We start from the raw sequence: 11,348 nt of genomic DNA, 5'->3' as shown, positions 1-11,348 counted from the left end.
TATGGGCTTAAAATTTACCTTTAGATACAAACTGATTGGATTTTCAACATGTGATTGATAATTGGGTAAATGAACTATCAAACTACAGTGGCTTATTGTGATTTTAAGAACTGACTGCCACTGACCAGCCATATCCAAAATACATTAGAAATACTTCCAGGACACCGAGCAGTCTGAGGCAATGTTTACTGGATCTTTCCTGAAGTGTACTGGATTAGTATCGTTCGTACGTCACACTTGTGTGGAAGTATCTGTATCGAAACAGCAGTAAAAACACACAAAAGCTTTAGCCTGTAAATATCTAAAGAGCCATAAATTTACAAGATAATTCATGTGTTCAATCAAATTTTTACTTTGGTTAAATAAATTAAAAAACAGCATTTTGGTTTTGAAGACTCGTACCTCATCTAAAGGGGGTCATTCTAGTTCAGAGAAAATTTTCTTGGAAATTACTTTCTAACCGTGGTGAGTCAACACAGTTTGTTGTGGATGTGTGTTACTACGAGAGCAGGTATTTGGCGAAGCAGTGAGACACACTATGTATGACTTATTGATTTGTAGTCTGCATGCTAGATTGCTCTCTGCATCTACAGGACTGCTGCTAGACTGACTCGAGAGATGTTAGTTTAACAGGACAGTGGAATAAAGTTATGTAATGTTTCAGCTCTGCTGAGGGTTACGTAGAGGGAAACTGCACTGTGTTAATTTACTGAAACTGGGTTTTCAGTAAATATATACAACGTGGGAGGTTTGGAAGATTGTCTGAAGCTTTTAAGTGACTTTAAGTCAAAATGGCCTCGCAAAAGCAATAATTATAATTCTGAAATCTTAGTGGACTCTCAGACTTAACTCTTTCAAATCCTTTATTATACACGTTAGGTAACAATGGCCGCCTCAAACATTAATTATAAGCTCTGTCGGCTAAGCAGAGATTTTAATGTTTGTTTCAAATGTCTGTATTTCCTTATTCCATTTAAGCAGCTTTAATGCAAAAATAGGAAACAGTTCCCGTATTTGACTTCCCTCAATCACACAGCCTGAAATAAACAGAGAGATCTAAGTCAGTAGAATGACTACTGTTAGCTAGTATGGCTGAACTACAAAGAGAGGGGTTGATTTCTGAGGAAACCGGAGGTTGACATGACCTGTTTTCAGACGGGTGTGAATTCACTGAAAAGCCACGTTTGATACTGCGAACCTCTGTGACCAAAATCTTACATCTGTGTGACTTATCAGACTGAGATGAGACCCCGACATTAATGAGGCTATCTAGGTGTTGCTGTTGAGTTTGGATACGAGGTGATTTTTTAAATGTCTTTACGGAGCAATTCTTTTCATTCTCAATGAATGGAAAATAAAAATAAATAAATTAAAAAAAATATTACCAAGAAATTTTAAAGGATTTGCACTTTCTAAATCAGTATTTTTCCCATGCCTGCTACACTGATCATATCTGTGATTTTGTTGGTACCAAACTGTCTCTTTTTCCTCTTCAGTGATAGAGCTAGGGATATGACTCATCATTTATGTGTTGTGTATATTGCACCCTATTAGACGCTAGTTTGTATTGATTACACAATCCTGCCTGTCACTGTAAAATCCAGTGTATACGTCACGCTTTTTATACATATTTATTTATTCTAAAATGCTGGCTGCAGTTTTCATACCAGGCCAATGCATATACTAGTATTTAGCGGTAAGATATCCAATGGCATGAATGCAAGTGTGTGCAGATGCCTTTGGCACACACAGCATGAGACCTAATACGTTTGAAAATTTTGTCCCCATTAATTGTGTGCTGCAAAAGGTAAATTCGGCTTCACTGCTCAGAAATGGCTGTAACACATAATACAAATGGCACTTATTGAAAGCTTTCCCCCATTGTAACCATACATTAAACCTGTGCACCTGCTCCACCACCTCAGCTTAGTGTGTTAGGGCTTATTACAGGCTCTTTTACATTAGGCAAGACTGCCTCTTAAGCCCACTTCAGGCCAAAGATTCATGATGCAACAAGATCGTCTGATGCTCGGCAAGTTACAGCTGGCTTTAGAATACTGCAAGCAGATAGGAAATGAAAATCTTGATTTGATAGGCTATAAACACCAACAAATATTTTCTCAGAGTGGAATATTCATATTCAGGCTCTGCATTTTGTAAATTACTACATCTGTTTGTTTTTTTACCTTTTCACATGAAAACTTCAGTCTGTGAACTCTCTTCCATCATTTGTGCACGTAAGCAGGGCATGCCACGCTACATGACCTGAGAAATTAAAGGCTGTAGGGACAAAATTTGTCATGAAAAATTAATTATTCTCAGCAAATAGCTTAGTTATGATAAGACTGAGCAAGCAAAAGCATGTTTGTGTTTATTTGTGAAATAGAGTGGTGCAAGAATGAGTCGCAGAAGTAAGTTAGCATTTTAGCACTTCCGGTTCCGTCGTCTGAAAGTCTGTAGGATTTTTGAATGAGTTTTCTGTGGTGACGTTTTATCCTACAACATAAAATACATTTGAAACATGCCCCACCTTTTAATTGTGTATTTTTTCACGTCTTAATAAAGGCGGTTGCTAAAAGATAGCTAACAAGGACTACAACATTTGTCGGGAAGACTATACGTCATTATCCGAAGCGCGGCAACTGAGCCTGCCGTTCACTTGTATCCACGGTTGATGACTTTAAATTCCGTTGACCGTGTTGTAGTTCTGTATAGCATGACATTAGCTATTTACTCTTGTCAGTTAGATTAACAAACCAGATATGATGCTTATATTATCAATTTATGAAGATTATCTGTATGAACAAAACATAAGTTTCATAAACTTTTATTGGACACAGATCTTATTTTCAGCAATAATCTAAAAACCCATTGAAAAATCCCATAGGCTCGACGACAAGGAAACCCATGCAATGCTACCTTCTGGGTTTGCCTGCAAAATTACGTCTTAACTGCACCACTCTATTGTGCTGTAACCCTATGATGGTGATGACAAAGAGGATTTGGTCATGAATCACTCGTGTACAGTACATGATGGACAATTGTGGACAATAGGGTCCATCCTGCCACTGTGATTTTTTTTTTTATTTCGGAGACACCCTAACAACACTCTTCCTCCTTACTCATCTACCTTGCAGCTAAGAGAATGAAGTACGTTAATGGATGATGTTTTTGAAGAGACTTGAGATGTTTAAATGTCTTTTAACCCTACTTACAGTCCAGTTCCCTGTGCTAGAGCACAGTTTCGTTCACATCTTCTACACGCCATGCCAGACTACACCGCCATACTAGAGTATATATATAATTTTGGGACTTTTAACAGGAGCTCAAATTTGCTTTTTGACATTTAAAACAACAAACTAACATTTGAAATACTGGGGAGTGAGAAAACTATTTGGAATAATCACTATGACAATTTAACTTTTTGAATAGTCCTGACATTTTTTGGTCATAAGTTTTAAGATTTTCTTTTTTCATCAACATATATAAATAAAGGTTGTGCTAAAATGCTGTTTTTTGAATGTTTAAAATAATCACACTTTGTTCCATCTTTGTTATGGCTACTTACAGTGACTAAGCAAAGTTTGTTAAATTCTGCTGACTCATGGGCCAGTAGGCTTTGGATGGGAGTTTCACCTGTAGAGTTGTTATACTCACCATGACACTGTAAATGATTTAGATAAATGCTGATTTACTGGTTATGCTTATTCACTGTTTGTCAGTTGTTCCCAAATACTTGACCTTTCTGAGTGCATTACTGCAGGGCTGTCTGTGATTATGTTGCAATTAAAAAAAGGAAAAAACCCGAAGAAAAGATAAGACAAACAAGGACGTACTGAAGATGTGAGGACCTGCATGCCAGGTAAACCCTCATATCCGTTACTGCAACATTTTGCGTCACTGTTGTACAATATGAAGCTCTGTTTCCACATCCATTTCCTCTGTCTACTCGTGGTTTTCCACAGACTGTTTGTCTTTATAACTTTTACTGTCCCTTAAGTGAGGCAGTGGGCCAAAGTATTGGGACTGTTGACTGTGTGGAGGGGTGAGAAAGTAGAGTTGGCTCACCAGGTGCTAAGGAGTGTTGCACAGTTGGCACAGTTATGTAATGTATGATACAAAGACAGCCAGGTGAAAGAATCTAACACACATTTATCAAAACCAGGAACTACCAGCTTCATCCATCTCTCTCTCCAAACAGAGCTGTCAGCCTCGAGGTGAAAACATCTTTGTCTTTGTGTCCTGTTCTCCATGTATGTAGACTTTATCCACTTTAACAGAGAATTTAAGAAGCAGAACATTTGTATCCTGTTTCAAAGCCTCCATAAATGCTTCTTTAACATAATCCAAAAGAGAATAAATGAACTGTGATTTTGCATTTTTAGGAAATCTAGGTAATAAAGGTTAATTTTTCTGTAAAAGAGTAGTAGATTAAGTTTTCACTGACATCTTACTGGTGTCTACACAACAATGTGTAACAGAGGTAGGATGGGTAAGACTGTGGTAATGTTGACCCTGAAGCAAGCAGGGTGGAACAGCACATTGTGTTATATGTTAACACGTCATGTGTCTCCTGCCTATTAAAAAAAAGAAAACAACCCAGCAGGATTCGTGTGCAACACAATTGTTGTGTCATAGTGTTGCTTTGTTGGTACACACCTTCACCTACTGGCAAATGTTGTCATTTAGCTGGGATGGACGGTTGGCACTCTGTACATGGGGTTTTTATTGTGAAGTTGACGGGCTGCTCTTTACATTTTTGTGTTTGGCCTCCTGTTTGGGTCCATCCATCCATCCAGCCATTTTCTTCTATCTGGGGTTGGGTCGCAGTGGCAGCAGGCTAAGTGAAGTCCACCCAGACATCTCTCTCCCAGGCAACATTTTCCAGCTCTTCCTGGGGGATTCCGAGGCATTCCCAGGCCAGATGAGATATATGATTCCTACACCGAGTCCAGGGTCTGCCTCGAGGTCTCCCTCTAGCAGGATGTGCTTGGAAGACCTCCACAGGGAGACGACCAGGAGACATCCTGAGTAGATGCCCCAACCACTTCAACTGGCTTCTACTGGCTCTACTTGGAGATCCATCTGGATATCCAAGCTCCTCACCCTATCCCTAAGGCTGAGTCCAGCCACCCTCCTGAGGAATCTCATTTCCACCTCTTGAGCCCAGGATCTTATTCTTTTGTTCATCACCAAAAGTTCATGCCTGTAGGTGTTAGTTGGGACAAAGATCAACCTGTAAATTTTGCCTTCCAGCTGAGTTCCCTCTTCACCAAGACGGTCAGGTACAATGTCTGCAAAACTGCCAATGCAGCAGCAATCTGCATGTTGATCTCGCTGTCCATTCTACCCTCATTCATGATTAAGACACCAGGATACTTGAACTCTTTCACTTGGGCCAAGGACACTCTACCCACCTGGAAGGAGAAATCCATCGCTTCCCGGCAGAGAATCATGGCCTCGGACTTGGAGGTGCTGATGCTGTGAACTGCCCATGCGCCTGCTGGATGTCCTTGGCTGAAGTAGCCAACAGAACAACATCATCTGCAAAAAGCAGAGATGATCCTCCTGTTTGGGTTGATCTACTCTTTTCAGCTTCACTGAAATCTACTCCATCAAGAGTAGACTAGGCCTTCTTCAAACTGCTCCCTGCACCCTATCCACTCCATTTGCGTGCTCTCATGTAAAGTCCACCACATTGAGTGCTGTTCAAAACCAACAGTCTTTGGTAATCTGGCACACCAGATAGACTGTTTCTAATATTCACTGCATGGGGATACATTTCCTATTCATCTTGGAAACCTCCCATGCAAAGTGTTTGGGAAGGGCAGGACTTTTCAAAAAATTCTCGATGGTTGATTGGGTGAACCTTCTGTCTGTCACATTCATGATGGTCTAATCAGAGCGACAAGACAATATGAAGAAGTAGGCATGCACAGCTCTCGCTGTAACCTGAGCTTGACAGACAGATGTTTTAGTTTATGAATGGTGGAGCTTGTTGTTGGATAAGACTCACGCTGAAGCAGGAGAAGTGCAAAAACATCTTTTCTGTCATGAAATGCTTTCAGTGCGGTTCTTTGCCCTTTATTCAATGGAGAAATGTGGTCCAGTTCTAGTAAAATCGCCACTGTACTGTTACTACATCCAAGTTCATCTCTAGCTTGCTGGTGTCAGCCATTACTATTGGCTTTCAGTGCAGCTACACCTGTGGATAGCTACTGCCTCATTCTCCTCAAATGTCACTGATTGGTGAGATTCATTCTCAGACCAGGCACAGTCATGCAAGATTAGAGCTTTACAAGATGGATTTGCCCAATGAAAGACATGGAATGTGGCCAATCCATCTGATTTGCAAGGTTAAGTCTGTGGACTTCATGTCAGTATTTAGTAAATGCACGGTTGGCTGCAATCACAGCACTGAGTCTGTGTGGATGGGTCTCAATCAGGCTTGTACATCTGGACACTGAAATTTTACTCCATTCCTCTTTGCAAAACTGCTCCAGGATTTTCCTATATATTGCCACATTCATTATACCCTCTACCTTTGGAAAACTTCCAGGGCCGGCTGCCTAGAAGCATCCCTACAGCATGATGCTGCCACCACTGTGCTTCACAGTGGGGATGGTGTGTTTGTAGTGATGTGAAGTGGTTAGTGTCCTCTGCACATAGCGTCTTGTCTAATGGCCAAAAAGCACCATTTGGGTCTCAGCAGACCAAAGAACTGCCTTTAACTTGACTGTGGAGTCTCCCACATGCCTTTTGGTGAACTCTAGTCGAGAGTTAATCTGAGTTTTCTTCCACAGTGGTTTTCTCTTTGCCACTCTCCCATTAAGCTTTGACTGGTGAAGAAACTGGGCAACAGTTGTTGTATGCAGAGTCTCTCCCATCTCAGCTGCTGAAGCTTGCAACTGCATGTTCATGAGGACGGCCTGATCTAGGCAGATTTACACGTGCAATATTCCTTCCATTTCTTGATGATGGATTTAACTGAACTCTGGGGGATATTCAGTGCCTTGGATTGTTTTGTATTCACCCCCTTGACTTATCCATTTCAACATTTTCTCTGAGTTGCTTGGAGTGTTCTTTTGTCTTTATGGTGTAATGGTGGCCAGAAAAACTGCTTAACCAGTGACTAGACCTTCCAGACACAGGTGTCTTTATACTGCAGTCATTTGAAAGACACAAGCTGCACATTCACTACTTTTTATAGGCACTGTCTCAGTCTTATAATGTTCTTTCCAGGGCAGTAGATGAGACTGTAGAGTGAAAACCAAGCTAAAGGGGAAGGTACACCTTTTTAATTAATTACTTTTTAAAATTGATCTGTGAAATTGAATGCCTAATATCAAACCCTGATAATCATCCGAGCTAATGAGTCAAACCCTATTGATAACTTTTGATACCTCATTTAAAATATATTTTTCTTATCTTTAATTCACCCCAGTGATAGATATTTTTAGGAAATCATTGACTTTAGCTGAACTGTGGCACATTATCATGAATAAGCTGTGTGAGTGACGTGCTTAAGCTATATATTAACCATTTTGTAAGAGAAGTTTATTTGTAATATGGGAAAGCTTGTCCCCAGACAAAGACATCAACAGTCACATGCCTGCAAACCTAAAGCTGTCTGATCCATTTCTTTTTATGTAATCAGTGGTTACAACCTGAGTCATACTATGAGACAGACTAGTCCTTCACTGACTGACAGCTCTGTTTATAGATACAAAGATTATTTTTCCACACATGCTCTTAGTACAGCAAAAGTGGGATTCAACTCCAACCTTCTCCTCTGCTGTAATTATCAGTGTTGCATAATTTAAACTAACTTGCTGTTGCATAACAGTAACTTAGGCACTGAGTGTGCCGCTCCAGAACTTGATGAAACTGGTTGAATGTCTTCATGTTGCAAAACTCAGAAAACTATCTCCTCAAGTGCCAAACAACAGTTGTTTATAGTCCAATTACCCCTGGGTTAGAGTTGTACTCATACTAAGTACTTTACCTCATGAGGTCAGGAGCCATGTTATTGGTCCTTATCGCACATATGCTTGTATGTGTCAGACTTACATGTTCTTCTTTTTGTCATATTTGTTACAGTTATCTTCTTTTTAAAAGAAACATTTTTTTTCTGCACAGAAAGTAAAAGTGTGTGAAAGTTCTTTGTTTGCACCCAAACTGGCCTCCAGGTAAGAATTCTGTAAATACTCAAAGGCTCATTGGCTTAAAACAATGTTTGTATACATAACCGCATTTAGAGAACAAGACAGATTCAAGAGGGAGGTATTTTAATAACTGATTAACTTTAAGTCCAATTTTTAACCCTTCTCACTACCCAGCAGAATCACATGCATGTGCACTATATGGAAAAAAGTATTTGGTCACATCTTTTGATCACTGAAATGTGATGTTTCAATCAAACACATTGATGTACACAGATGTATAAAATCAAGCACCTAGCCATCAGGACCAGATTAGGACATCAAAGTGCCCCTGGGCAAGGTCTTTCAAGTGCTCCCCCCACCAAAATTCTGCTGCCTACTAAATCCTGAAGCACTTACTGCCCCCCAAACCACAGAATTAGTATAGGAACTGTAGCACACAGTCTGGTTTAGGCTGGTATAAATATCCAAGAGTGGTCAATTTATTTAAGAACTCATGCCTAACTGTACAATCTGGCTTCTTAGATGTATGTAAGAGATCTTGCATGCCACTGTGTCAAGCCAAAGCAACTCAGTAACGTTTCAAACTATGTAAACATGTCAGCCTCAGTTCTCTATCATATGGCAACATTGAAAACAATCTATAAGTGAAAGTTGCATAGAAAGCAACAAACTTTTTCACTCAAATAAAACAACTAATCTGAATGCTTCAAATACTTATTCAAATATATATATCTTGAACTTAGCTCAACTTGTAAAGCAAGCTTATTAATCAGGAACACTGATCCTGAAAACAGCTCAAAACATTTCACTTTAAAAAATTTCAGTGCATGGGTGTTTACAGACAAAAAATGGAATTATAAAATTGGAATAGATGACAATTGTGTCTTAATTAATTTATAACTCTTTTTCTTACACAAAATAAACAGCCTGTCAGGACTAGTTTAGAATTCTAATTGTAACATAAACAAGTGCAGTTTTGCTCATTTTTGTGTGCCTGCATGCTCTGGAATGAGAATGAATGCAGATCTCAATGTTAGCAGTGAGGTGCGGGCGCGGGGGCTGGTCGTGGTGTTGGGTGGCCTATCGTTTACCTCAACAGGCTCAGGCACCGTGGATGCTGGTGCCAAAGTTGCTAATAATGTTAGCAGCAGCTAACATTAGCTGTCTCACCGATGGCTGAAGACTCTCTCGCTAACAGGTGGAAGACGCTCTCTCGCTAACTGAGCCATCCTCTGCGTCATCTCCTCCCTGAGCCAGGCAACTAGTAAGTGAACTGAAGAAGCTCCCTATTTTTTATGTATTCCATAAGTTTTCGATATGCCTGATGCCCCGATCTTTTTAAATTTTTTGTTTGGCGATCCCACTTAGCTGTCTCTCCGATTACTCCATTTTGGCATCCTTTCACTGCATAGTATAACTGAAATTGATTGGTTTTTCCTCTGTCACCTTTGACCCGCCCCCTGGCCAATAAGGAGGGGTATGTCAACTCACAATGCCACTAGTGCCACTGTGTGAAAACTACAGTGAGTATTAGAGGACAGGATTATGTAAAGTGCTGAGCAATCATATTTATACGGTTGGAAGTTTGCAGTATGGTCATGCAGCTACTGCCGTGGGCCCCCCTGTGGGTCTCAGGCCCCTGGGCAATTGCCCAGTTGCCCTAATGGTTAATCCAGCCTTGCTAGCCATGCAGTCTCCATTCTCAAACATTTGTGATACAAAATGGGTTCTGAAGAGCTCAGTGACTTCAAGCGTGGTACTGTGATGGATGCCACCTTTGCAATAAGACAGTTTGTGAAATTTCATCCCTGCTGGATATTCCAGCATCAACTGTAAGTGATAATTTTAAAGAGTGAAAGAGTTTAGGAACAACAGCACTCAGCCATGAAGAGAAAGACCATAGACACATAGCGTGTAAAAGTCACCAACACTCTGCTGATTCCATAGCTGAAGAGTTCTGAACTTCCATTGGCATTAATGTAAGCACAAAAAGAGCTTCATGGAATGGGTTTCCATGACCAAGCAGCTGAATGCAAGCCACACATTCCCAAGTGCAATGTCAGTGTTGGATGGAGTAGTATAAAGCACACTGATACTGGACTGTGGAGCAGTGGAAACGTGTTCTGTGGAGTGACGGATCTCTATTTGGCAGTCAGATGGGCATGTCTGGGTTTGGTAGATGCTGGGAGAACGTTGCCTGCCCGACTGCGCCATGCCGACAGTGAAGTTTGGTGGAGGAAGGATAATGGTATGGGGCTGTTTTTTAGGGTTTGGTTTAGGCCCCTTATCTCCAGTGAAGGCCAATCTTAATGCATCAGCATACCAACACATTTTGGACAATGCTATACTTCCAACTTTGTGGCAACAGTTTGGGGAAGGCCCTTTTTCTATTTTCATGTGACTGTGCCCCAGTGCACAAAGCAAGGACTATAAAGACATGGTTTGATGAGTGAAGTGTGGAAGAACTTGACTGGCCTGCACAGAGCCCTGACTTCAACGCCACTGACCACATTTGGGATGAAATGGAACGGAGATTGCGAGCCAGGCCTTCTCATCCAACCTGACCTCATAAATGCTCTACGGAATGAATGGCCACAAATATATATATACAAAAGGGGGGCAACTCCATATTCAAATAAAAGTAAACAAAACAATTTCCTTAAAAGGTTATCTCTTTCATCCTGGAGGAGTGATATTTAGTGCTTTTTGAGTAAACTGTAAAAACACTTCTTAAAGTAAATCACAATGGATGAACTGAGTAGTTCATTTTTCCATCCGTCACTGACATCCTGCTGTACCTCTCTCTATTGTACGCTGCCAGTTAAATATTTGCCTGTGACTAATGGCCACCTTAATCCAAATACCTCTGTAATATGACAGGATCAGATGATATTTCCTGTTCCCAAGAGTTACTGAAGTGCACCATTACACAACACTCCAGCACACAATGTATAATGGTATACTGCAGTGCTCCAAATGTAGGCAAAATAAATAAAATACTGGCAGCTGCACTTCAAGGGACCTTTGAGTTGTCCCTGTTTTGTTTTATACCCACAGTTAAATCTGGATTATGTTAGTATAAATGTCATATAAAGTCATTTTTCGTGCATAAATAAACCTTCAAATGGTGAATGGTATGCTATGTGTGATGATAGCAGTTCATTTTCCTGAACATAAACAGCA

The sequence above is a fragment of the Cheilinus undulatus genome, linkage group 23, assembly GCF_018320785.1.
Source record: "Cheilinus undulatus linkage group 23, ASM1832078v1, whole genome shotgun sequence".
Classification (NCBI taxonomy): Eukaryota; Metazoa; Chordata; class Actinopteri; order Labriformes; family Labridae; genus Cheilinus; species Cheilinus undulatus.
This window is presented reverse-complemented; position numbering follows the sequence as displayed.